The sequence below is a fragment of the Delphinus delphis genome, chromosome 11 (genome assembly GCF_949987515.2).
Source record: "Delphinus delphis chromosome 11, mDelDel1.2, whole genome shotgun sequence".
In the NCBI taxonomy this organism is placed as follows: domain Eukaryota; kingdom Metazoa; phylum Chordata; class Mammalia; order Artiodactyla; family Delphinidae; genus Delphinus; species Delphinus delphis.
The window spans coordinates 90004682-90031250 of NC_082693.1; the positions used below are offsets into that span (position 1 = coordinate 90004682).

General features: G+C 43.6%; 1 long non-coding RNA gene across 2 annotated transcripts; it reads right to left on the reverse strand.

Moving 5' to 3' along the window:
* Positions 1 to 16: 16 nt before the first annotated feature.
* Positions 17 to 26552, reverse strand: LOC132433310 (uncharacterized). 2 transcript variants are annotated; one of them, XR_009521116.1, is made up of 3 exons: positions 26503 to 26552; positions 9871 to 10024; positions 17 to 429 (listed from the first exon to the last, which is right to left on the reverse strand). It is a non-coding gene; the product is annotated as an uncharacterized lncRNA (long non-coding RNA). The 2 variants fall into 2 exon arrangements; XR_009521117.1 differs by having other exon boundaries at positions 26422 to 26548.
* Positions 26553 to 26569: the final 17 nt, after the last annotated feature.

Below are 26569 nucleotides of genomic sequence, written 5' to 3' on the forward strand. Positions count from 1 at the left end.
AAAAGTCATTCCTGAGGTTCACTGATCTACAGTCAACTTGTTGTCTGGTCTTGTTAGATTGTCCAAATTTCCTTTTTGTGTTTTTTTCATGCCCTAGCTAAGGAAGAAGGCAGGAGTGGAGAAAGGACCAATGAGAAGATTTGTTGCGTGTGGTTTTAACAGGCGGTGACAGGTCCAGCACCTTGTGATACAAAAGGCCCCAGTGCTCATGCAGCATGGGTTGTCCAAAGCAGCAGGAGAGGAACTCTCGGATGGATGTGTAACGGAAGTTAGATTCCCTCTGACTTCCCAGCGGGTCAGTGGGCCACTGGACTGGATGACCTCTCCACTGGTGGGCACGGAAAATACTCTTGCCCTTGCGTTGTTCTGGGAGCCAGGCGCTGTTCCATCATTCCACTAAGGAACCGCAGCCTTCAACATTTTCTTCCACTTCAATACAAAATATTACCTGAATTAATTCATGCAAAAGTCCCAAGCGTTAGCTATAATTGGCCTAATTTTATAGATCCCAGGGTCACACCGCTAGTAAACAGAGAAACATGATTCTCAGATCCAGTTTTCCAACGATTCTGTTATGGACTGAATGTTTGTGTTCTCCAAAATTCACATGTTGAAGCCCTAACCTCCAATGTGACTGTATTTGGAGATGGGGCCTTTAGGGGGGTAATTAAGTTTAAATTAGGTCATAAGGGTGGGGCCTTAATCCTATAGGACTAGTGTCCTTTATAAGAAGAGGAAGAGACACCAAGGATCTCTCCCTCTCTCTCTTTCTCTCTCTTTCTCTCCCTCCCTCCCTTCCTCTCCCTCTCTCTCTCTCTCTCTCTGTCTCTATGTCTCTCTCTCTCCCCTCCCCCCACCTGCACAGAGAAAAGCCCATGTGAGGATATAGTAAGAATGCAGCCATCTGCAAGCCAGCAAGAGAGCCCTCATTAAGAAACCAAATCAGCCAGAACCTTGATCATTGACTTCTAGCTTCCAGACCCGTGTGAAAATAATCGTCATTCAAGCCACCAGTCTGTGGTCCATTGCTCAGCACCTTCTTAATGTGCCCCTGTCACCTGCCCCTCCCTCTGAACTTTGCTCACCCTACTTCCCTGCACTTAGGTCCCTTTCCTGGCTTAGGTGCGCCAGCACCACTCAAATCTCTGAACAAGCATCACCCTCTCCAACGAAACGTTCCCGACCCTCCTTACGCTGGCCCTGTACAGATGTCAGTAATCACGACAGCAACAAACAACATTTATTAAGCACTAAGTGTAACCAGGCACTCTGCCATGCATGTGTCATTTACTCCTCCCATCCACTATTTCTATCCACTTTATCAAATAGGCACTATTTCTATCCACTTTGCAGATGAGGAAACTGAGGGTAAGCACCTTGCCCGAGTAAGTGGCAGGGCCCAGATTCGAATGCTGGCAGTCTGACTCCAGAGCTTGTGACTCGCCAGACCTTGCCCAATCTCACAGCACGTGAACACCTGATCACCTGCCCTGTTTATCACTTCGTCTCCTCCCACCAGACTGTGAGCTCGGCAGGGGCTGGGACCTTGTCGACCCATCTCTGCATCTCTATGCCTCCACTGCCCAGCACAACGCCTGGTGCCTCCTGGGCCTCACAATGGCTTGGGGAATGAATGAACAAATGAATGAATGAATGCCTCAACCTCACACTGGTAGCCACCTGTCACAGAGATCAGAAAATCTGCAGTGCCTTTGACTGTGGTTATTAACAAAGAACCTCAGTGTGGGATAATGAAAGTTACAGCGTGTGCCGTCTGTCCACACGGCCTCCCTCTGTCTCCATGCACACATGTCTGAGTGAACAGATAACTCACGCTGAGATTTACTTAAAAGGCATTTAACTCAGCTCGCACGTCTGCCAACCAGGCCTATTACTTGCAGTAATCTATTCCATGCATTACCATTCTGAGTGCCAGCGCGGAGAGACTGTGGTGGGTTGGTAGGGTTATTTTTCCCCCTCTCGCCAGTTGAGTTATTGTCTGCTTTTGTGGAATAAATTGCTGTAAGTTGAGTCACCAGCACTCCAAAATGGGCGAAAATATTCTAGATGCTCTATGGGCAGCTGACAACATTACAGAAATACACAAAGTGTATGTCCAAGTTTACACAGATGGTGATGAGTTGTGAGGGATGTCGGGAGAAGGGAAGGGGTGGGGGGTGGCCTCAGGCAGAGAGATGCTCACAACATGCTATTCCTCCTGCAACGGGGTTCAGCCTCTAGGAAGGGAGTTTGGGAGGTGAAATGCCAAGAAGATTTCAGCTACGAGGATAAACAAGGGGGCTGATGGTTGGAAAAACTAGCTTGGGAAATAAAATAAAACCAGCCTAGTAGGGATGGTATTGGGGACATTGCTGGTGCCCTGCTCATATCCCCTTTGATGGCTCTTACCTGTCCTGTGTGCCCATCACCCAGCTTCTAGGTGCTTTGATTCTCAAGGCTACACCTGTAAACTCTCTTTGGAAGCCTGCCCTTTGGGCTACTGGAGTGACTTTGTAACTCTGCAGTCCACCTCCCAACCCCAATCTCCAACCCCGTCCCCCCAGCCCCACGACAGCTCTCAGCCAGTGACTGTCTGGTGTGACAGCACGAAAGCCCAGAGCCCAAAGCTCCGAGTGGGGAAGTGTTCTGAGGTTTAATATCCACTCCAGAGCTTCCCACGGAACCAGAATGATGCTGTGGCTTCGCCTAAGGTCGTGCGGCTGCTAGGCTTCTTCCCCTTCCCTGTCCTCCTTTCCCAACTGGCTTACAGGTTTCTCTGCGGAGCATCTCCTTAATAAACCACGTGGACACAAAGGTTGGTCTCAGGATCTGCCTCTGGGAAAGGACCCAGGGTTTGCAAGTCAGGAGGATTCTAACAACTGCAAGGGTCTGTGGGAGTGGATTGTGGGAAATCCAGGAGCTGATGAGGCAGAAGTGTCCGGGGGAATTGAATGGGAGTTGAGGGCAGCAGTGGGATCCCCAGAAAATCCATCTGGCGCCTGAAAGAGCAGGTCAGCTCCACCGACCACTCCAAAGATCTGGAAGGCATGTGATGACACTACCAGGCAAATAAGAACTTTCCTGACCCCTTTTCCTCCTACCCTCCACATGCTCCTACCCAATGCTCCACAACCCCAGAGGAGCCAGAAATAGGAATTCTCAGTGGGAAAAAGAGAAGGACCATCCCCTTCCCAAAGCCAGAGCCCTACCTGCAGTCGGCCCAGCTGGATGGGGGAGGGAGGCATCTTACCTTGGAAACACACTGAAGTGCTGACTAATAGATTGGACTGTACATTCCAATTTCCGAACAAAGGTTCTGTTTTCTATCTTAAAGTGACCACAGGGGTTTCTCTTGCCTCAGCTGACCCACAGAGCCATAAGGACACCAGAATTTTCCTTCAGCACCAGGGAAGGGACAACTCTTCTAAAGCCAGGGTTAGAGGGACAGGAAGAGACAATAATAAAGTGACTTTTAGAATTACACCTCACAAGTCCTGAAAGTTCGACGCACCAGGACACATATAATAGACATTTGTCATGGGTGTTATTATTACCATCTGTACTGTAATTGATTTGCTGCATATAATGGTTTCTTATGACCCTAAGACAGACATGTTGTCAATGGGAACACTCTGGTGAGAACAGAGACAGAAAGATCAGTTAGGAGGCTGCTGGGATGAGGGACGATGTAGCAAATGCCAGGACTGGCTACCTAAAGCCATTTGCATTCCCCTTTCCCCTGCCTCCCTCTCCTATAGAGCCTGGAAAGTGAAATACTCACCTCCCCAGATTCCCCTGAGACCCGTGGGAGTCATGTGACATGGTTCTTGAGACGTAGATGGAAGACTCTAGAGAAGGGTCCCCTTCCCAAATAAAAAGACAAAGGCTCTCAATTAAAAGGAGTGATGGCCTAGAATGTGGAAGTGATACTCAGAGAAGCAGCAGCTATCTTGTGACCATGAGAACCAATGCCAACGCTGAGGATGGTGGAAGAGAAAAAGTAGGAGGAGGGCTTCCCTGCTGGCGCAGGGTTGAGAGTCCGCCTGCCGATGCAGGGGACGCGGGTTCGTGCCCCGGTCCTGGAAGATCCCACATGCCGCGGAGCGGCTGGGCCCGTGAGCCATGGCCGCTGCGCCTGCGCGTCCGGAGCCTGTGCTCCGCAACGGGAGAGGCCGCAACAGTGAGAGGCCCGCGTACCCCAAAGAAAAAAAAAAAGTAGGAGGAGCCAGGGTCTCTGACAACATCCTTGGGCTTCCGTTCCGATCCTGAAGGCCTGTCCCAAACTTCTTGTTGCATATGATCAATTCACCCTTTACTTTTTTAAGCCACTACAGCAGTTTCTTGATACTCAGTCCTAGCTGATCTGAATGATGAGGGCTTGACCTAGAGAAGCTGTAGAGGGACAGAAGGGGGAATGCGGGGGATGCTTCGGAGATATCATTGATAAGACTTGACACCTGATTGGACATGAGAGGAGGAGGGAATCAAGGATGAAGAGTGAGTGTCTTGCCCTAGATAAGGAATAGAGGCGTAGAAACAGATTTTAGTGAACAGAGGTAAATCCTCACCATTTTAACAAGTTGCTAAGAACTGAACTGTGTCCCCCTAAAATTCATATGTTGAACCCTAATGTGATGGCATTTGGAGCTGGGGCCTTTGGGAGGTAATTAAGTTTACATGAGGTCATGAGGGTAGCGCCCTCGTGATGGGACTAGTGAGCTTATAAGAAGAGGAAGGGACACCAGAGCTGTCCCCCTACCACATGAGGACACAACGAGAAGGCTGCCAGCCAGAGAGAGGGTTCTCACCAGGAACCCAATCGGCCAGCACCTTGACCTTGGACTTCCAGCCTCCAGAATACTGCGAAATAAATATCTGTTCCTTAAGCCAGCCAGTCTATGGTATTTTGTGTGGCAGCCCGAGCAAACTAATACCTAAGTACTGTACCTAAGTACTGTGTGTTGTGCTAATGAATGAGTTTTTTCTCCTATTGTCTCAAAGTTGTACATAAACCCCCAAATTTAGGACAATGGACACCAAATACTCTCACGTCTGAACAGAGCTGTGACACAGCCACGGAGGAGGATCTAAGAGCAGACAGAAGCACCTCTGCCCCCCAGTCATCCCCCCTCCCAGAGCCCCTCCAGCCTCTATCAGCAGAAGAGCTAATATCTAAATTTAAGGGGATGCATTAGAGAAGAGAGCCTTGATCTAGGGGGAGAGGGCGGCCACCTTTCCTTTCCTGCCACATACCCCTCCCCTCCCCCAGCCAACCTCAAGAAAACCACTTACAAAGATTAGGGCTCAGTCTCCCTTTGGGTTCCCCCAGAAGGAGACCTTGACACAAGAGTTGAAGGACAAGTGGTTCACTTGAGAGATGATCCCAGGAAACACCAAGAGGGCAGTGAGAAAGAGGAGGGGAAATGAGGGCAGTGAAAAGGGTTTGGTTATTGAGCAAGGGACCCCTTGAACAACGGAGCTGAATCCCGCTGGGGAGCGCTGGGGTCAGGGAGGAGCACGAGCCCCAGAGCTATCCCCCATCAAGGGACAAGGGGACAATGGGGGTTAATTCACCAACACTCATTAGCCATCAGCTGGGGGCTGCTGCTGGGCTGTTGATTCCCTGCACTTCTGTCTGCCACTCCTGCCAAGGCCCCCGTAGAAAGCTCTGGGGTAAAGAGATGCAGGGGCTGCCCCAGAAGTCAGCAAGTGAGCACTTTGGGAGGGGCGGGGCACCCCAGCACCTGCTCCAGGTGGCTTGAAAGGAAGGAGGCTGAGTCTGTGTTAATGTCACAGGCTTTCCAACTTTCCCTCTAACTCAACGGGGAAGAAAAGAATTGAAGAGAGAGGATGGAGGAAGAAGCTGTGAGCTCCACCGTCAGCAACGGCACGGGGGCGGGTGGTAAGGATGGCCAGGGGGCAGGACCGTGGAGAGGTCTCCACAGGGCCCTCGGAGAAACCCACACGGGGTCCCCTTGGCTCTCAACCTTCTCATCCCCCACCCCGTGCGGGTCCCTGCTGCCCTGGGTCAAGTGTGCGCTGCAGGGAGGGAAGAGGGCACGAACTAGAATGTGGAATTGAAGTTCTCAGCTGCAAATAACCAGAGAGCTGTGGGATCCGCCTGCAGCAGTATGAGAGGGAGACAGTAGTGTGTATTGCGCCCCCACGTGGTCAAGAAGGTCCAATACATCCACATGGCGATGCTACTGAGTACCAGACACACAGCCCTGTGCTTGGCATCAGCGAGCTCGGTTAATCCGCTCAGCAACATTACGAGCAAGGCATTACTGTCCTGATTGTACAGCTGAGAAACGTGAAGCTCATAAAAGCCACGCAGTTTGCTGAGAATCGTACAGCTGATGTGTAGCGGAGTCTAAATTCAAACCCAGGCAGCTCTGCCTGACTTTTTTTTTAATAATTTTTTTTAAGGGGGGTGGGGGTGGAGAAGGACTCTGCAACTTGGTTCAACACAGAATTCCCCAAACAAGCTCCTCCCCTTTTTTCCATAGGACACCTTCCCTTTTTTTTCTTTTGGGTATGAGGGCTTCTCACTGCTGTGGCCTCTCCCGTTGCGGAACACAGGCTCCGCACGCGCAGGCTCCGCACGCGCAGGCTCAGCGGCCACGGCTCACGGACCCAGCTGCTCCGCGACATGTGGGATCCTCCCGGACCGGGTCACGAACCCGTGTCCCCTGCATTGAGCAGGCGGACTCTCAACCACTGCGCCACCCGGGAAGCCCTGCCTGACTTTTAGGTTAGTTTTAGATGCCTCGTTCGTTGACTGGTAGGTGGAGAAACAAATCATGGTATATCCATACAATAGAATACTACTCAGTCATAAAAAGGAACAAACTACTGCTGCAAGACAGAACATGGGTGAATCTCAAAGACATTACCATATGTGAAAGGAGCCAGGCACATTCTGTGGGACGCCATTTCTGTGAAATTCCAGAAAAGGCAAAATACAGGGACAGGAAGCAGATCAGTAGTCGCCAGGGGCCAGAGATGGGGGAGGCAAGGGGGCCATGAGGAAACTGGGGGGGGGGGTGCCAGAAATGTTCTATATCATGAGCATGGTAGAGCTTATGCTCTTGTGTGCCTTTGCCAAGACTGAGACAGCCGCTTGAAAGGGTCAATCACAGTATATAGAAATTACACCTCAATAAAGCTGATAAGCTGGACGCCTGAGTTGGAATTGCCAGTGGAAATATCATGGCAGAGATGGGTCTGGAGTTCAGAGGACGTGCTTGGCTGCAGAGTTTGTGAGTCATCGGGGTATCGCACAATAGACACCTAGGGAGTGGATGAGCTTACCGAGGGAGAATATGCAGAGCAAGAAAGGCAGAAAAGGGAGCATGCAGCCCTGCAAAACCCCAAAATTAAAGGGGCAAAGCTCAGGAAGGAGACTGCAAAAGAACCATCAGAGCAATGGAAGGAAAATCAGAAACGGTGTCCAAGAAGTGACCAGAGAGGGCTGTTGTGTAAGCCCTTGGTTCTTCCTTGGCTAATGTGGCTCTGGAAACCAGGATGGCAGAGTGGGAGGAAAAGTGAAGCTAATGGGGGCAGCAGAGGGGGACAAGGCAGGAAGGGAGCAAAGCTTTTCCTCGTGCTTGAACGGGTGCTGAGAAAAGGGTAGCTGACCCTCTCCCCATCCCCCTGCCCACGCTACCCACCCAGCATCATCCTTGGGTCCTCAGACACAGAAACCCAGAAAACCACACCCTGCTGAGGACTCCAGACCTCCCCCAAGGGTGTTAGCAGAACCAAGGGGGTTCTGGCCATGTTAAGGCACAGGCTGGGTGCAGGGGTGGGAGGTGGCAGAAACAGAGAAATTAAAAGTCAGATGAGAGGCAGCAGAGAAGAAAAAAGGAGAGAGAATAGAGAGAGAATCTAGAGAAAATCTCTGGCCAGGAGGGGCCTCAGATGAATTCTAGACCGCCTCCCCCCACCTCGGAAATTGAGCAACTGAGACAAAAGAGGAGAAAGAGGAAAAGACAAAAGCAGTGACACTGGCCGATGTTTGCGCCTCGTTTATTCACTCAACAGACATGTGTAGACAGCTTACTGTGTGCTACAGGCCAGGAATCAAGGTCAAAAAGGGCAGAGTCCTGGGCTTCCCTGGTGGCGCAGTGGTTGAGAGTCCGCCTGCCGATGCAGGGGACACAGGTTTGTGCCCCGGTCCGGGAGGATCCCACATGCCGCGGAGCGGCTGGGCCCATGAGCCATGGCCGCTGGGCCTGCGCGTCCAGAGCCTGTGCTCCGCAACGGGAGAGGTCACAGCAGTGAGAGGCCCGCATACCGCCAAAAAAAAAAAGGGCAGAGTCCGGCTCTCTGGGGGTCCACAGTCCAAAAGAGGGGACAGCCACGTCCCGTGGAAAGTTACTCTCTGTGCTGCTCACGAGGGTCAGTGTCTCAAAGCTCCCAGCCCTTAGTTCTCAAAGTATTTGCATGAGCCGGGGTCAATACAGATTTGGGGGGTCTGAAGCTTATGCGGAGATGCCTCTTGTGGAAAAATAATTCAAAATTATAAATGCAAAATTGGGTACAAAAGTAGAAGGGGTCTGTGCAAGTGAGAGACCCTGAAGCTTAAGCTTTTTTGGCTTTTATAGCAATTCCTGCTCTGACCACACGTAAGTTGTAGGGAAAGTAAGTACTTCTAAACTGGGCCAGCAGTGCCCTCTAGTGGAAACGCAGAGGAAAGCCTCAGAGAGCCCCAAAGCTCGGACACAGCTGCCCCGCACAGCACAAAGCCAGGCAGGCCAATTTGGCCATCGGCTTCCCCGAAGTTTCTCATCAGCCCCACCTTCCAACCCCAGAGTTGTGTCATTATCATTAGAGGTTCAGAGATCAGCATGTACAGTTACCTGCAGTTGGATCTGAGGCAAGTAACTACCCTTCTGAACTTCAGTTTCCTTTCCCATAAATAAGATGTATCTGTATACGATTAAATTAACTATCTACTTTGAAGGGTGGTTCTAAGGATTAAATAAGATGACTCACATGTAAGTGCTTTATACAAAGGGCAGTTTGATGTGTACGTTATTTTTTAAGGAAAATGTATTGACACTGACCTATGTTTCTGCTTCTCAATCAACTCTTCTGAAGAAATCACCTTTACTATGCCCCCAAGACGGACCATGCAGGGCCCCAGTTACACTGTGCAGGATGGAAAGGGGGTGTGTGTCTACCTCATGCACAACTCTGCAGCCCCCAGGAGAGTCAGGTGGGAGTTTATTCATCTCCGGAGCACCCCCAGCATTTCCCTTCCAAAACAGTCTTTAAAAAAGTCGGTGTGGGGACTTCCCTGGTGGCGCAGTGGTTAAGAATCCGCCTGCCGATGCAGGGGACACGGGTTTGAGCCCTGGTCCGGGAAGATTCCACATGCCGCAGAGCAACTAAGCCCGTGCGCCACAACTGCTGAGCCTGCATCTAGAGCCCGCGAGCCACAACTACTGAGTCCGCATGCCACAACTACTGAAGTCCATGCACCTGAAGCCCGTGCTCCACAACAAGAGAAGCCACCGCAGTGAGAAGCCCACGCACCACCACGAAGAGTAGCCCCCACTCGCCACAACAAGAGGGAGCCCGCGCGCAGCAACAAAGACCCAATCAACCAAAAGTAAATAAATAAATAATAAATTAAATAAATAAATGGCCCTAGTGGGACTTCCCTGGTGGTCCACCGCCTTCCCTGCGCTTCCACTGCCAGGTGGCCCAGGTTCGATCCCTGGTCGGGGAACGAAGATCCCGCAAGCCACACAATGCAGCAAAAATAAATTAATAGATAAATGCCCCTAGTGATGAAAATGAATAAATAAAATTTGGTACATTGCCACCATAGAATACTACACAGCTGTGAAAATAAGTTACCTGGTTGTGTACGTGTCAACACAGACGGACAGCAAAGACAAAATTTTGTGTCTGTGCATTCTGCAGCGTGGTTTCTGAGGCCTTCTCTTCTTTTTCCTCCCTGATCAGTCCAGCTAGAGATTTATCCATTTTATTGATCTTCTCAAAGGAGGACCTTTTGAAAATAAAATAATTGGAGTAATTTTAGACTTAGAGAAAACTTGCAAAGATAGTCCAGAAAGTTCTCATACACCCCCCCACCCACCCAGTTTCAGGTTCCCTTTATATTACTATCTCACATTACTGTTGTATATTTGTCAACTCTAAGAAACCAACACTGATACATTATTATTAACAAAACTCTAGACTCTGGATTTTCCAGGTTTTCTATTAATGTCCTTTTTCTGTTCCAGGATCCATTCTGGAATACCACTTCATGTTTTGTTGTGTTAGTGTCTTCTGGTCTGTGACAATTTTTCAGCCTTCCCTGGTTTTTCATTACCTTGACAGTCTTGAGGAGTACCAGTCAGGTATTTTGGAGAAGGTCCCTCAATTTGGGTGTGTCTGATGTATTTTCTTGTGATTTGGCCGGAGTAATGGATGTAGGGGAAGAATACCTCAAGGTGAAGTGTCCTTCTCATCTGGCATATCAGAGATGACTAGTATCATTTGGTTAAGGTAGCATTTGTCAGGATTCTACATCAACACTTACTATCTTCTCTTTCCGTAATTTACTCTTCAGAATTGAGTCACTAAGTCTAGCCAACTCTCAAATGGAGAGGTGGGAATTAAGCTCAACCTCCTGGTGGGGGCCAGGGGTGTCTGCATATACTATTTGGGATTCTTCTACAATGCATATTTGTCTCTTCTCCTTTATTTATTTATTTATTCATTCATTCATTCATTCATTCATTTATATCATTACAGACTCATGTATATTTATTTTATAATCTGTGTTACGATCCAATATATCATTTAGTTTGTTGCTTGAATTGCTCCAGCTTTGACCATTGGGAGTCCTTTCAGGCTGATTCATCTGTCCCTTTGACATACCCTCACCCCCTTCTCTCTTTGTTAAGAACTCTCCTTACTTTCTGGTACTATGGACTGCTCCAGGCTCATTTGGATTTTCTCTTCCCCAGCCTAGAATCCATTTTTCAGTCTCATTTCTTTTCTCTATTTTTCCTCTGCTTTCCACTTTACTGATTTCTGCCCTTCCCTTTATTACTTCCTCTCTTCCACTTATTTTGAGTTTAATTTGCTCTTTTTTTCCTCTCATTTCTTAAGGTGAAAGTTGATGTCCTTGATTTAAAACTTTGAGACCTGTCTTTTTTTTTTATTTAAGATATTGGGGGTAGGAGTTTATTAATCTATTTATTTATTTTTGCTGTGTTGGATCTTCGTTTCTGTGTGAGGGCTATCTCCAGTTGTGGCAAGCCGGGGCCACTCTTCATCGTGGTGCGCAGGCCTCTCACTATCACGGCCTCTCTTGTTGAGTAGCACAGGCTCCAGAGGCGCAGGCTCAGTAGTTGTGGCTCACGGGTCTAGTTGCTCCGTGGCATGTGGGATCCTCCCAGACCAGGGCTTGAACCCGTGTCCCCTGCATTAGCAGGCAGATTCTCAACCACTGCGCCACCAGGGAAGCCCTGAGACCTGTCTTTTGCTGATAGATATATTTAGTGCTATAAATTTTCCCCTAAGCACTACTTTAGTTGCATCTCACAAATTTGGATATGTTTTATTTTCACTCTAATTCAGTTCAAAATACTTTCTAATTTCCCTTTTATTTTTGGACCTATGCATGATTTAGAAGTATATTATTTCATCTCCAGATATTTGAGAATTTTCCAAGTATCTTTATGTTATTAATTTCTAATTTAATTCCATTGTTGTTAGAGAACATATTTTATATGACTTGAATCCTTTTTAAATTTATTAAGACTTTCTTTAGGGCTCACTGTACAGTCTATCTATCTTGGTAAATGTTCCATGTGCCCTTACAAAGCATGTATTGCCGTTGGGTGGAATGTTCTGTTAATGTCAATTAGGCCAATTAACATGCTGCTCAAGTCTTTAGTGGCATTCCTGATTTTCTGTTTACTTACTCTATCGGTTATTGAGAGACGGTTGTTGAAATCTCTGATATAATTGTGTATTTGTCTATTTCTCCTTACAGTTCTATCAGCTTTTGCTTCATGTATTTTGAAGCTCTGTTATTGGACCATAAACATTTAAGATTGTTATGTCCTCTTAATAAATTGACCTACTTATCATTGTGAATAACCCCCCTCCTTTCTCTCTGGTAATATTCTTTACTCTGAAATCTACTTTGTCTAATATAAAAAGTTACTCCAGCTTTCTTTAGAATGTCTTAGGCTGCTGTAACAAAATACCACAGACAGGGTGGCTGAAACAACAAACATTTATTTCTCATAGTTGTGGAGGCTGGAAGTCCAAGATCAAGCTGCTGGCAGATCCAGTGTCTGGTGAGAACCCACTTTCTGGTTTGCAGATGGTCTTTTCCTCATTGTATCCTCACATGGCAGAGAGCAGAACAAGAGAGAGGAAGAAAGCTCTCCTACATCTCTTTTTACAAGGGCACTAATCCCATTTGTGAAGGCTACATCCTCATGACTCTATTAACTCACAAAGGTCCTACCTCCAAACACCATCACATTGGGGATTAGGTTTCAACATGTGAATTTGAGGGGGCAGGGGGAACTTCAGTCTATAGCACCATATTTTTTTCCATATTTTACTTTTAATTTATTTGTGCTTTATATTTAAGGTGGGTTTCTTATAATCAGCATATAGTTAGGAGGTTTTTTCCCCAACCTGTCAATTTCTTTTATTTTTGTATTGTTTACACCATTTCCATTAATGCAATTATTGATATGGTTGGTTTCAACCTACCATCTTGCTACTTGTTTTCTGTTTCTCCCATCTTTACTTTGCTGCCTTTTCTCTCTTTTTCTGCCTTCTTTTGGACTAATTAAGTATTTTTATGATTTCCTTCTATCTCTTTCTTTGGCTTATAAGCTATAACTCTTTTGAGTGTTTCTGTGATTGCTTCAAGATTTACACTATACATCTTTAACTTATCTCAGTCTGTCTTCAAGTGATATTTACCACTTCATATATATTACAAGGATCTTTCAACACTTTACTTCCTTTTTTACCACTCTTGACCTTTGTGATGTTGTTGTCATTCATCTTATTTTACATATGTTTTTAAAAACCCACAATTCGTTGTGACTATTTTTGCTTTTAAAAGCCAATTTTCACTTAAAGAGATTTCAAAGAAAACAAGCTTTCACATTTACACACATAGTTACCACTCCCAGTGCTGTTTATTCCTTTATGCAGATCCAGATTTCCATTTGGGATCATATTCCTTCCACCTAAAGGAATTCCTTTAACATTCTTGTGAAGGTCTGCTGGTAATGAAATTTTTAGCTTCTGAAATTATTTCTTTTTTACATTTTTATATCAGTTATAGCTTCATTTGAAAGATACTTTTGCTGGGTATAGAATCCTAGGTTGACTTCTTTTTCAGGACATTACAGATGGTGCTCCACTGTCTTCTGGTTTACACTGTTTCGAACAAGAAGTCTGATGTCATCCTTATCTGTGCTCTTTTTTGTGTAATATATGTGGGGTCCCAAAGGTCACCCACATATTCAGAAATCTGTTAGAAGGACTCATAGGATTCACCATATAGCTGTACTCATGGCTAAGATTAATTATAGCAACACATAAGGATACACAGTAAGGATACAATACAGTAAGGATACACAGTAGGGGTACACAGTGAGTATACATAAGGGGAAAAGACACAGGAACAGCCTGGAGGAACCCATGTACAGACTTCCTTATGCTCTCTCTCCCATAAGTCGTCACACAGTGCACTCTTCCCCTGCAGTAAAAATGAAGGAACATGTGTGATATTCCTACCCAGAGAAGCCCATTGGATACTCAAAGCTTATATTGGGGGGTTGGTCATGCCAACTCTGCCTAGCATGTACTAAAATTCCAGACTTCCAAAGAGAAAGCAGGTGTTCATCTTAAATCACACTGTTTGCACAAATGGCAGGCACAGTGCGCCACTCCTACCAGTTAGGAAAGGGTGGAAACCCCCCACCCCAAAATCCAAGTTCACAGACACCAGCCAAGGGCCAAATTTTCTAAGGATAGTAGTCTTAGGCCTGCAATGTTAAGTCTTTTCTGCACAAAATGTCTTCTTTTTCTATTTATGCCTTTAAGATTTTCTATCACTGGTTTTAAGCAATTAGCTAATGATGTGCCTTGGTGTCATTTTCTTTATGTTTGTGATTTTGGAAAATTTGGAAAATTTGATACCAATATTTCTTCAAATAGTTTTTTTGTATCCTCTCTCTCTCCTCTCTCTCTCCTCTTTCAGGGACCCAAATTACACTTACATTAAACTTAATCCTTTCCTACAGCTCACTGATACTCTTCATTTTGGTGGTGGTGGGGGTCTCTTCTCTCTGTTTCATTTTGCATAGTGTCTCTAGCTATATCTTAAAGTTCATTAAACTTTTCTTCTTCAGTGTCTAATTGACCATAAATCCCATTTAGTATATTTTCCATCTCAGACATTGTAGCTTTCATCTCTAGAAATTTTATCTAAGTCTCTTATTTTCTGATATTTTTGATGTCTTTACTGAAATATAATTGACATGTATTAAACTGCACATATTTAAAGTATGATATTAGATGAAGTTTTGACATATATAAACACCAATGAGACAATTGCCACAATCAAGGTAATAAAATAATATAGAGCGCATCCATGGACCACAGGGGAATCAAACTAGAAACAAAGATACAGAAAAATTTCCACATGCTTGAAAACTAAGCAACACACTTTTAATAATCCTTAAGTTAAAGAGGAAGTTTCAAAGAAATAGACAAATAACACTGAATGAATATAAAACATATGAAAATCATGGGACACAGCTAAAGCAGGGACAAGAGGGAAATGTATAGCATTAAATGCACACATTAGAAAAGAGGAATGTGGTGACATCAGAAACATGGCAGAGTGAAAAATCTACCTTGTCTCTCCCCGTCAATCTACAGCCAGTAAAAAAAAATCCACAACTCAACAAAGGTGCCTCTGCCCAACATAACAGGTCGCCGAAGAATTTCACACATTTGCATGTCTAAAGGTGGGTGGGCTGTAACACACAGAGGAGGGAACAGCAGCCATGGTTCCTGCAATCCTACCCCTCTGACCAGGCACAGAGCCCACAGCTTCAGAGAACCCAGGGACAGCAAGGAAGGCAGCACACATGACTCCAATCACCCAACCACACCAGTGCCCACTGCCACTGCTAACCGGGCAGCAGCAGCAGTGAGGCCTGGGACCCCATCCCTCCAGCTGCTGAGGCACCCGTGATCCCAGCCCCCGCCTCCCTCCATTCACAGTGGCAGAATTCATGAACCCAACAACAATGGACAAGGTAGAGGCACCTGCACGACCCTGGCTTCTCCCCCTGCATCGCCCCCCTCCCTCCACAGCAGCAGAACCTGTGACTCAGGGGGTCCCAGACGCAAGGGAAGAGCCCGCCATCCCAGTGATGACAGAGGCTCTGGCAGAAGCAAGGCAGCAAACACCCAGGTGGCACAAGAAGCAACAACAAAGGCACAGAGCCACACCTCTTGCAGAGCCAGTGGAGGCTGGGAAGTGCCACGCTCAAATTTTACCAGAGGCAGCTCAGGCAAGAGAAACCAAGAATGTGTGTGACAGCGCCACCTACCAGAAAACAAAAGAAAGGAATCGAACACCTAACCTGTCTTTTAATATCAGCAGAGGAATAATTCATCAAGCAACATGAAGAGCCACAGTAACACTACACGAAAAGAAAGTGACAATTCTCCAGAAGCCAAACTTAAAGTCACAAAATATTGCAATCTAATGGATAGAGAATTCAAAACAGCTGTCATGGAGAAACTCAGCAAGATGCAAGAAAACACAGGAAGGCAGTTTAATGAGCTCACGAATAAAATTAATGAACAAAAAGGATATTTTACCAAAGAGATTGAAATTCTAAAAAAGAACCAAACAAATTCTGGAGCTGATGGACACAATAAACGAGATAAAGAATGCATTAAAAAGCATTGGAAATACAGCAGACTATATCGAAAAAAAGAATTAGTGAGCTCAAAGACAGAAATCTAAAAATGATACAAGAGAAAAGGTAAACAAGACATTTTTAAAATGAGGAAATCCTACAAGAGCTATTCAACTCTTTTAGGAAGGGCAGCATTAGAATAATGAGTATCCCAGAAGGAGAAGAGAAGGAAAAGGGAGCAGACAGATTATTTAAAGAAATAATAGCTGAGAACTTTCTTTATTATATAAAGAAATAATAGCTGAGAAGAAACTGGATATATAAGTCCATGAAGCTAAGAGAACACCTAATTACCTTAATGCAAAAAGACCTTCTCCAAGACACATAATATTAAAATTGCCAAAAGTCAGTAACAAAGAAAGAATTTTAAAGGCAGCTGGGGGAAAAGGATGGTAATCTACAAAGGAACTCCAATTAAACTATCAGCAGATTTCTTAACAGAAACCCTACAGGCCAAGAGGGAGTAAAATGACATTCTCAAAATACTGAAAGATTAAAAATTTTCACCCAAGAATATTCTAGGGGAGTTGCCTGGTGGTCTAGTGGTTAGGATTCAGCACTTTCACTGCCGTGGCCTGGGTTCAATCCCTGATCAGAGAACTCAGATCCCACAAGCTGTGCAGTGTGGCCAAAATTTTTTTTAAAATTCTATACAGCAGGGCTTCCCTGGTGGCGCAGTGGTTGAGAGTCCGCCTGCCGATGCAGTGGACGCGGGTTCGTGCCCCGGTCCGGGAAGATCCCACATGCCGCGGAGCGGCTGGGCCCGTGAGCCATGGCCGCTGAGCCTGCGCGTCCGGAGTCTGTGCTCCGCAGCGGGAGAGGCCACAACAGTGAGAGGCCCGCGTACTGCAAAAAAAAAAAAAAAAAAATTCTATACAGCAAAGTAGTCATTCATATATGAACAAGAAATAAAGACCTTCCCAGACAAACGAAAGCTGAGGGAGTTCATCAACACTAGACCTGCCTTATAAGAGATGTTGAAAGGAGCTTTCTACCAGAAAAAAAGCAGTCAAAATACACAAAACTTTGAACGAGGTCATAAGCAGACAGAACCAGAAAACTGCAACTCTCTATCAGATTGTATAGGTTTTTACATGATGCTCTATTACAGCATAAAGGTTAAAGGGAGAAAAGAAGAAGGCAGAAAAATAACTACAGCTAGCTCAGTTTGGTAACAAACTCACAACGTAAAACGGGATCATTTAAGACAAAAGAAACATAAAAGGGTAAGAGGTAAAGGATAGAATACATAAAACTAAATGAAGATAAGATGCAAGCAACAGAAAAAGGACTACTTTATCTTTGAGGCATTTTATACAAGCCTCCGGGTAACCACAAAACATAAACATGGAGCATAGAAACGCCATATTTTTAAAAAAAGGAAATTCAGAAAAATACAGAAAACCACCAAACCAAACTGGCAGCCAGAAATACAAGGAAAAGAAACAATAGACATATAGAGCAATCAGAAAACAGAAAATAAAATGGCAGTATCGGGACTTCCTTGGTGGCGCAGTGGTTAAGAATCCCCCTGCCAATGCAGGGGACACAGGTTCAATTCCTGGTCCAGGAAGATCCCACATGCCATGGAGCAACTAAGCCCATGCACCACAACTACTGAAGCCTGTGCTCCTAGAGCCCGTGCTCCACAACAAAAGAAGCCACCACAATGAGAAGCCTGCACACAACAAAGACCCAACGCAGCCAAAAATAAAAATTAAATTAATTAATTTTTTAAAATGCAGTACCAAATCCTAATATATCCATAATCTCCTTAAATGTAAATGGATTGAATTCATCAATCAAAAGACACAGAGTGGGACTTCCCTGGTGGCCCAGTGGTTAAGAATCCATTTGCCAATGCTGGGGACATGGGTTCAACCCCTGGTCCAGGAAGATCCCACATGCCATGGAGCAACTAAGCCCACGCACCACAACTACTAAGCCTGCGCTCTAGAGCCCGCAAGCCACAACTAGTAAGCCCTCGCGCAACAACTACTGAGCTCATGCACCACAACTACTGAAGCCCACATGCGCTAGGTCCTGCATGCTGCAACTACTGAGCCCATGTGTTGCAACTACTGAAGCCCATGAGCCTATAGCCCATGCTCCACAACAGGAGAAGCCATCACAATGAGAAGCCCCTGCTTGCCACAACTAGAGAAAGCCCGTGCGCAGCAGTGAACACCCCAACGCAGCCAAAATAAATAAATAAAATTTTAAAAAGACACAGAGTGACTGGAGGGATTAAAAAACAAGACCCAGGGCTTCCCTGGTGGCGCAGTGGTTGGGAGTCCACCTGCCGATGCAGGGGACACGGGTTCGTGCCCCGGTCTGGGAAGATCCCACATGCCGCGGAGCAGCTGGGCCCGTGAGCCATGGCCGCTGAGCCTGCACATCCGGAGCCTGTGCTCCGCAACAGAAGAGGCCACAACAGTGAGAGGCCCGCGTACTGCCAAAAAAAAAAAAAACAAGACCCAACTATAAGCTGCCTCCAGGAAACATACCTCAGCTCTAAAGACGCACATAGGCTAAAAGTGACGGGATGGAAGATAATACTTCAAGCCAATACTTCAAGCCAAAAGAAAGCAGGTGTGGCCATCCTCATATCAGACACAATAGACTTCAAGCCAAAAAGGTAACAAGAGATAAAAATGGACAGTATATAATAACAAAGGGGACAATTCATCAAGAAGACATAATAGTGATTAATACCTATACACCAAACATAGGAGCACCAAAATATATAAAACAATTATTAACAGACCTGAAGGGGAAATTGACAGCAACACAATAATAGTAGGAGACTTTAACACCCTGCTTACATCAGTAGATAGATCATCCAGACAGAAAATCAACAAGGAAATAGTGGCCTTAAATGAAACGTTAGACCAGATGGATGTGATAGATTTGTACAGAATATTCCAACCAAATGCAACATACATATTCTGTCAAGTGCAAATGGAACTTTCTCAAGAATAGACCATCTGCTGGGACACAAAACAAGTCTCAGTAAAGCTAAGAAGATTGAAATTAAAGACTGAAATTTAAGAAGGCTGAAATTGTATCAAGCATATTCTCCGATCACAATCGAATGAAACTAGAAGAAAACTGCAAAAATCACAAATATGTGGAGACTTAACAACATGCTACTGAACAACTATTGGGTCAACGAAGAAATCAAAAAGTACCTGAAGACAAAGGAAAATGAAAATACAACATACCAAAATCTATGGGATACAGAAAAAATGGTACTAAGAGGGAAGTTTATAGTAATACAGGCCTACCTCAAGAAACAAAAATCTCAAATAAAGAATTTAACCTTACACCTAAAGGAACAGAAGGGACATACCTCAACATAATAAAAGCCATATAAGACAAACCCACAGCTAACATCATACTCAATAGTGAAAATTGAAAGCTATCCCTCTAAAATCAGTAACAAGACAAGGATGCCCACTCTCACCACTCTTCTTCAACATAGTATTAGAAGTCCTAGCAAGAGCTATTAGGCAAGAAAAAGAAATAAAATGCATCCAAATTGGAAAGGAAGAAGTAAAACTGTCATTATTTGCAGATGACATGATTTTTATATATAGAAAACCATACAGATTCCATCAAAATACTATTAGAAATAAACGAATACAGTGAAGTTGCAGGATACAAAATCAATATACAAAAATCTGTTGCATTTCTATACACTAACAATGAGCTAGCAGAAATAGAAATTAAGAAAATAATCTCATTTACAATTGCAATAAAGAAGAATAAAACACCTAGGAATAAATTTAACCAAGGAGATGAAAGACTTGTACATTGGAAACTACAGTGAGTCCCCTACATACAAACGAGTTCCGTTCTGAGAGTACGTTTTTAAGTCCAATTTGTTCAAAGTTAGCCTAGGTACCCAACTAACACAATTGGCTATATAGTACTGCACTGTAATGGGTTTATAATACTTTTCACACAAATAATACATAAAAAAACGAACCTTGAAAAGTACAGCAGTACCAGCTACATTGCTGCTGCTTTTAGCTTGCTTCCAGACATGCTGTGCTTGAAATAAAGATACTGTACTACTGTACTCTACACAGTACTGTAAAGTACACAAAAGCGCAACCACTTGTAGAGGATGCATGCACATGACAATGTATGACAGACGTGTGAACTAACTTACATGATTGGACATGTGACACACATTCATATCTTTGAAAGTTCGAAACTTGAAGGTTTGTTTGTAGGAGACTTCCTGTATAAGACATTGTTAAAAGAAACTGAAGACACAAATAAATGGAAAGATATTCTGTGCTCATGGAATGGAAGAATTAATGTTGTCAAAATGTCCTTATTATCTAAAGTAATCTACAGATTCAATGCAATCCCTATCAAAATCCCAAGGACATTTTTCACAGAAAAAGAACAAAAGATATATAGTTTATATGGAACCACAAAAGACCCCAAATAGCCAAATTATTCTTGAGGAAAAAAAGAACAAAACTGGAGGTATCACACTCCCCGATTGCAGACTATATTACAAACACATAGTAATTAAAACTGCATGGTATTGCAAGACAAATAGATGTATAGATCAATGGAAAAGAACTGAGAGCCCAGAAATAAACCCATACATATATGGACAATTAATTTACAGCAAAGGAGCAAAGAACATACAATGGAGAAAGGATAGTCTCTTCAATAAATGGTGCTGGGGGACTTCCCTGGTGATGCAGTGGTTAAGAATCCACCTGCCAATGCAGGGGACACAGGTTCGATCCCTGGTCCAGGAAGATCCCACATGCCATGGAGCAACTAGGCCTGTGTGCCACTAATGAGCCTGTGTGCCACAACTACTGAAGCCCACATGTCTAGAGCCCATGCTCTGCAACAAGAGAAGCCACCGCAATGAGAAGCCCACGCACCACAACAAAGAGTAGCCCCCACTCACCACAACTAGAGAAAGCCCGCAAGCAGCAACAAAGACCCAATGCAGGCAAAAATAAATAAATAAATAAATTTACATAAACAAATAAATAAATGGTGCTGGGAAAACTGGATGGCCACGTGCAAAAAAATGAAAATAGACCACTATCTCACACCATACACAAATTATTTCAAAATGGGTTAAAGACTTGAATATAAGACCTGAAACCATAAATCTCTGAGAAGAAAACATAGGCAGTATGCTCTTTGACATTGGTCTCAGCAGTATCTTCTAGATATGTCTCCTCAGGCAAGGAAAACAAAAGCAAAAATAAACAACTGAGATTACATCAAACTAAAAAGCTTCTGTACAGCAAAGGAAACCATCAATAAAATGAAAAGACAACCAAGCAAATGGGAGAAGATATTTGCAAATGATATATCCAATAAGAGGCTAATATCTCAAATATATAAAGAACTCATACAACTCAACAGCAAAAAAAAAAAAAAAAATACAACCCAGTTTAAAAGTGGGCAGAGAAGCTGAATAGGCATCTTTCCAAAGAAGACATACACACTGCCAACATGTACATTAAAAGATGTTCAACATCACTAATCATCAGAGAAATGAAAGTCAAAACCACAGTGAGCTATCACCTCACACCTGTTTGGATGGCTGTTATCAAAAAGGCAAGAAATAACAAGTGTTGGCAAGGATGTGGAGAAAAGGGAACCCTCTTACACTGTTGGCGGGATATAAATTGGTACAGCCACTATGGAGAACAGTATGGAGGTTCCTTAAAAAATTAGGAATAGAACTACCATATGATTCAGCAATCCCACTTCTGGGTATTTATGCAAAGAATACAAAAACACTAATCCAAAAAGATATCTACACCCCCATGTTCATCATGGCATTATTTACAATAGCCAAGATAATGGAAACAACCAAAGTGCCCATCAACAGATGAATAGATAAAGAAGATGTGGCACATATATACACAATAGAATAATACACAGCCATAAAAAATATGAAATCTTGTCATTTGGGACAACACACACATGAAACTTGAGGGTATTACACTAAGTGAAAAAAGCCAGACAGAGAAAGACAAATACCATGATTTCACTCACACAGGAATATAAAAAACTAATAAACAAACAAAAACAAAATAAATGAGCAAACCAAGCCAAACAAAAACAAACACATAGATACAGGGAACAGAGTAGTGGTTACCAAAGAGGAAGGGGTGGGGGGAGGGTGAAATGAATAAAGTGGATCAACTGTATTGTGATGAATGGAAAATACATTTTTGGTGGTGAGCATGTTGTAGGGTATAGAGAAGTAGAAATATGAATGCTGTACACATCAAACTTATATAATGTTATAAATCAACGTTACTTCATTTTTAAATAAATTTTTTAAAAACTAAAAAAAAAAAAAGAGGAATATCTCAAACTGATAATTGAAGCTTCCACCTAATGATCCTAGAAAGGAAGAAAAAATTAAGCCCAAAGCAACAGAAAGAAGGAAATAATAAAGTTAAGGGCAGAAACCAACAAAATTGAAAACAGGAAAACAACAGAAAAAATCAATGAGACAAAAATCAATAAATTTACAGAGAGAGAGCACAAGCGGGTAGAAAGGGAGAGAAAGGGAACAGAGATTACCATTATCAGGACTGAAACAGGAGATATCACTACAGACCCTGCAGACACCAAAACAATAATAAGGAAATACTACGAACAACTCTATATACAGTTGTAGGTTCGTGACTCTTCTGTTTTTGACAAATAAAAAATTTTATAATTTAAGGTGTACAACATGTTTTGGTATATGTATACATTGTGAAATGATCAAACTAATTAATATATCCATCACCTCCCATAGTTATCATTTGTATGTATGTGCAGTGAGTATACTTGAAATCTACTTTGTTAGCAAATTTCAAGTACACAGTACATTATTATTAACTATAGTCACCATTCTGTACACTAGGTCTCCAGAATTTATTCATCTTACAACTGAAAGTTTATACCCTTTGATCAAAACCTTCCCTTTTCTCATACCCCACAGCCTCTGGTAAACACCACTTTACTCTCTTTTTCTGTAAGTTTGGCTTTTTCAGATTCCACATATAAGTGATATCATACAGTATTTGTCTTTCTCTGTCTGACATTTCATTTAGTATAATATCCTTAAGGTCCATCCATGCTGTCACAAAAGACAGAATTTCCTTCCTTCTCATGGCTGAATAATATTCCATTGTATATATGTACCACAACTTCTTTATCCACTCACCCATTGATGGACACTTAGGTTGTCTCTATGTCTTGGCTATTATGAATAATGTTGCAATGAGCATGGCAGTACAACTATCTCTTCGATATCCTTTTTCACTTTTTTGGATAAATACCCAGAAGAGAGATTCCTGGATCATGTATGGTAGTTCTATTTTTAATTTTTTTAAGAAACTTCATACTGTTTTCCACCATGACTGTACTAATTTACATTTCCACCAACAGTGCACAAGGGTTCCCTTTTCTCTGCATCCTCACCAACACTTGTTATTTCTTGTCATTTTGATGATGCCATTCTAACAGAATACGGTTTCTCATTGTGGTTTTGATTTCCATTTCCATAACAAGTACTGATGTTGAGCACCTTTTCGGGTACCCTTTGGCCATCTGTATGTCTTCTTTAGGAAAATGTCTATGCAGTTCCTCTGCCTAGTTTTTAATTGGATTGTTTGGGTTTTTGCTATTGAGTTGCATGGGCTCTTTATATATTTTGGATATTAACCCCTTATCAGATACATGATTTGCAAATATTTTCACCCATTCCATTGATTGCCTTTTCATTTTGTTGATTATCTCTTTTTCTGTGCAGAGACTTTTTCACTTGATGTAGTCCCACTTACCAATTCTTCCTTTTGTTGTTTGTGCTTTTGGTGTCCTATCCAAAAAACCGTTGCCTCGTTAGGTAGTTTTAATTAGGTCCCATCACTCCCAGAAGTCACTCCCAAAAGGGCCCTGACTAATGTACAACCCATCACTGCATCGACCGTCAGGCCTAGCACAAAGAAGCCGATTAAAACCCAGCTGAAAAGGGCAAAGCACAGAAAAATGGTCTGAAGAAGAAAATGTCCAAATGAAGCACAACTTGTTGGGCCACCACCTGCTACTGCCATGCACTGGACAGTTTTACTTGGGTCAGGTGGACCAGAGAACAGCAACAGCCCCAGGGAGTGCCCAATCTTCACATATCTTAAATGCCATCCTCCACTCATCATGGGACGAGGCATTATCACTCACAAAGCCTACCATGACCAACTCAGGCTACCAAGCAGGTCCTCCTTTCTCTCTCTCCAAGTTTCAGAAACGAAAGAACCATGACAGGATATTCAGTAGAGAATCTTTTTCCATCAGCATCTATTCCAGGATCTATGACCCCCGGGTTCCCACACTGACCTACTTCTGGATGAGATGGCCTCCAGTGTACAACTCATCAGAGAAGCTTCTCCTGATCACTGTTTTAAATAACAATCCCTACCACCTCCACCCCATCCTGGTATCCCTTCCAGGTACTTTTCTCTACCTTTAAGCATCATCTAACATGGTACCTATTTTTTTATGTTCTGCCCTCCAAGCCAACTAGAATGTAAGCTCTAAGGGGTCAAAGACTCTCAGCTTTGTTCCCTGTTCTATGCCCAACATCTAGGACAGTGCCTGACGCATGCTGTGTTTTCAATAAATATTTGTTGAATGAATGAATGAATGCACATGCAGTGATGTAAGACTAAGAGCAAGTTAACAGAGAGAACAGACAGAGGAGCGATCCAACTTCCAGTCTACAGGAGGTGACGATGAGCAATAACTTGATATGCCCATCCTCAGGTGAGATAAAAGAAGGAATGGGACAAATGGGACTCATGAGGCATTCAGGTCCAAGCTAGTAGTACAGTTAGGCAAACAGCTATGGTTTTTGCCTACCTAGCACCCATTTACCCTTCTGACAATAACCTCTGACTTTCCTTTAGGTTCTGCCTGACCTACTTTTGGGGTGAGGATGTGACCTAATTTAGCCAATCACCATACCCCACACCTTTGCTCATACCAGTTGCTTTCTGTTTGGACACATGATCCAATTCAGGAAAGAAGAGTCAATCCCATGATATCTACCAAAACAAATGGGAAAAAGAAACTTCCTCTCCAAGAACATTGCTAGCAATTAAGACGATAAAGCCTGGAGCTGTCGCCGTCACCACCTGGAGCCTAAGAATAAAGCCAACTCAGAAGAAAGCATCAAAGAGAGATGTCAAGAGACAGACTTGAGTCCCTCCCTGGATCCAACCACACCTGAAGGTACTGGGCATTTCAATAAGGCCAGCCAATAAATTCTCCTTTTCTGGTAAACTATTTTAAATTGGGTTTCTGTCACATACAACTAAGAACATCCTGACCAGTACTAAAGAACAAGAGGGAAATACATTCTTGAGGTTCTTAAATACCTAGCTGAGAAGCCTAATGTCAGGCAAGGTGTTCCAGAAGGGCCATCCCATACCTTTTGGTGAAACTCATTGCCAGTCTTTTTGGTGAGCAGGATAGGGGCTGAGGAGAAGGTCATGATGCTAGTTTTTTATTATTTGTGTTTACCTTTTGGGAATTTATTCAACAGCTCTGTCTCAAGAGAGCATAATATGGTGAAAACATCACTGAACCAAGAGTCAGTTCTGGAATGGAAAGCCCACTAGTTAAGACGTTCTTAATCTTTGATGGGGTCAAAACCCCAGAAAAGTACACATGTGCACAAACACATAATTTTGCATAGAGTCTCATGGGTTTCACAACTCTAGAAGCCATTCTATATCTGTAACCTCTCTGCTCTACAGAAACTAGGACACTAGCTTCTGCTTGGACTCCTCTGGTGACAGGGAGATCACTACCTTAAAAGTAGCCCAACGTAATTGAACTGCTCTGGAAAAATTAATTCGTCTTCATATTGAACCAAGATCTGCACACTGTGACTTCTACCCATTGGCCTAAATTTTCCAGAGCAAAACAGAAAAAAAAAATTTCTCTCCTGTGTGTGGCATCTCTTCATTTCTCTGAAGACTGTTTCTAACTTTTAAATGCAAATAATTTATGGGGAGAAATGCAGATGATGTGCCATGCAAATTATTTTACAGTGCCTTGTTATAAAGATATATTCTGCCACCCTAAATATGCCAAACACCCAAATGTAGACGCTAAATTCCAGACAGGCACCACTGCTATTAATCTGCATGGTCTAGGTTTTGCAAAGACAGGAATTACTGTATAAAAATATCTTGAAGGAAATAGCAAAGTTTTTTGGAAAGAGCACTTCACTGAGACTCAGAAGACTTGGGAGTAGTATCTATCTCCCATTCCAACTACCTGTGTATGCTTGGGCAAATCATTTAACCCCTCCCTCTGGGCCTGTTTCTCACCTATAAAATGTGACAAAACCTACCTCACAGGGATGCAGTGAGAATCAAATGCTATCGTGTTCGTAAAACTTCTAGCCCAAGCCCGGCACAGAGCAAATTCTCACCACAGGACAGCTCCGGAGCTCAGCAAGCTCAGCGTCTCATTCGATGCGCTCGGCACTCTTGCACCAA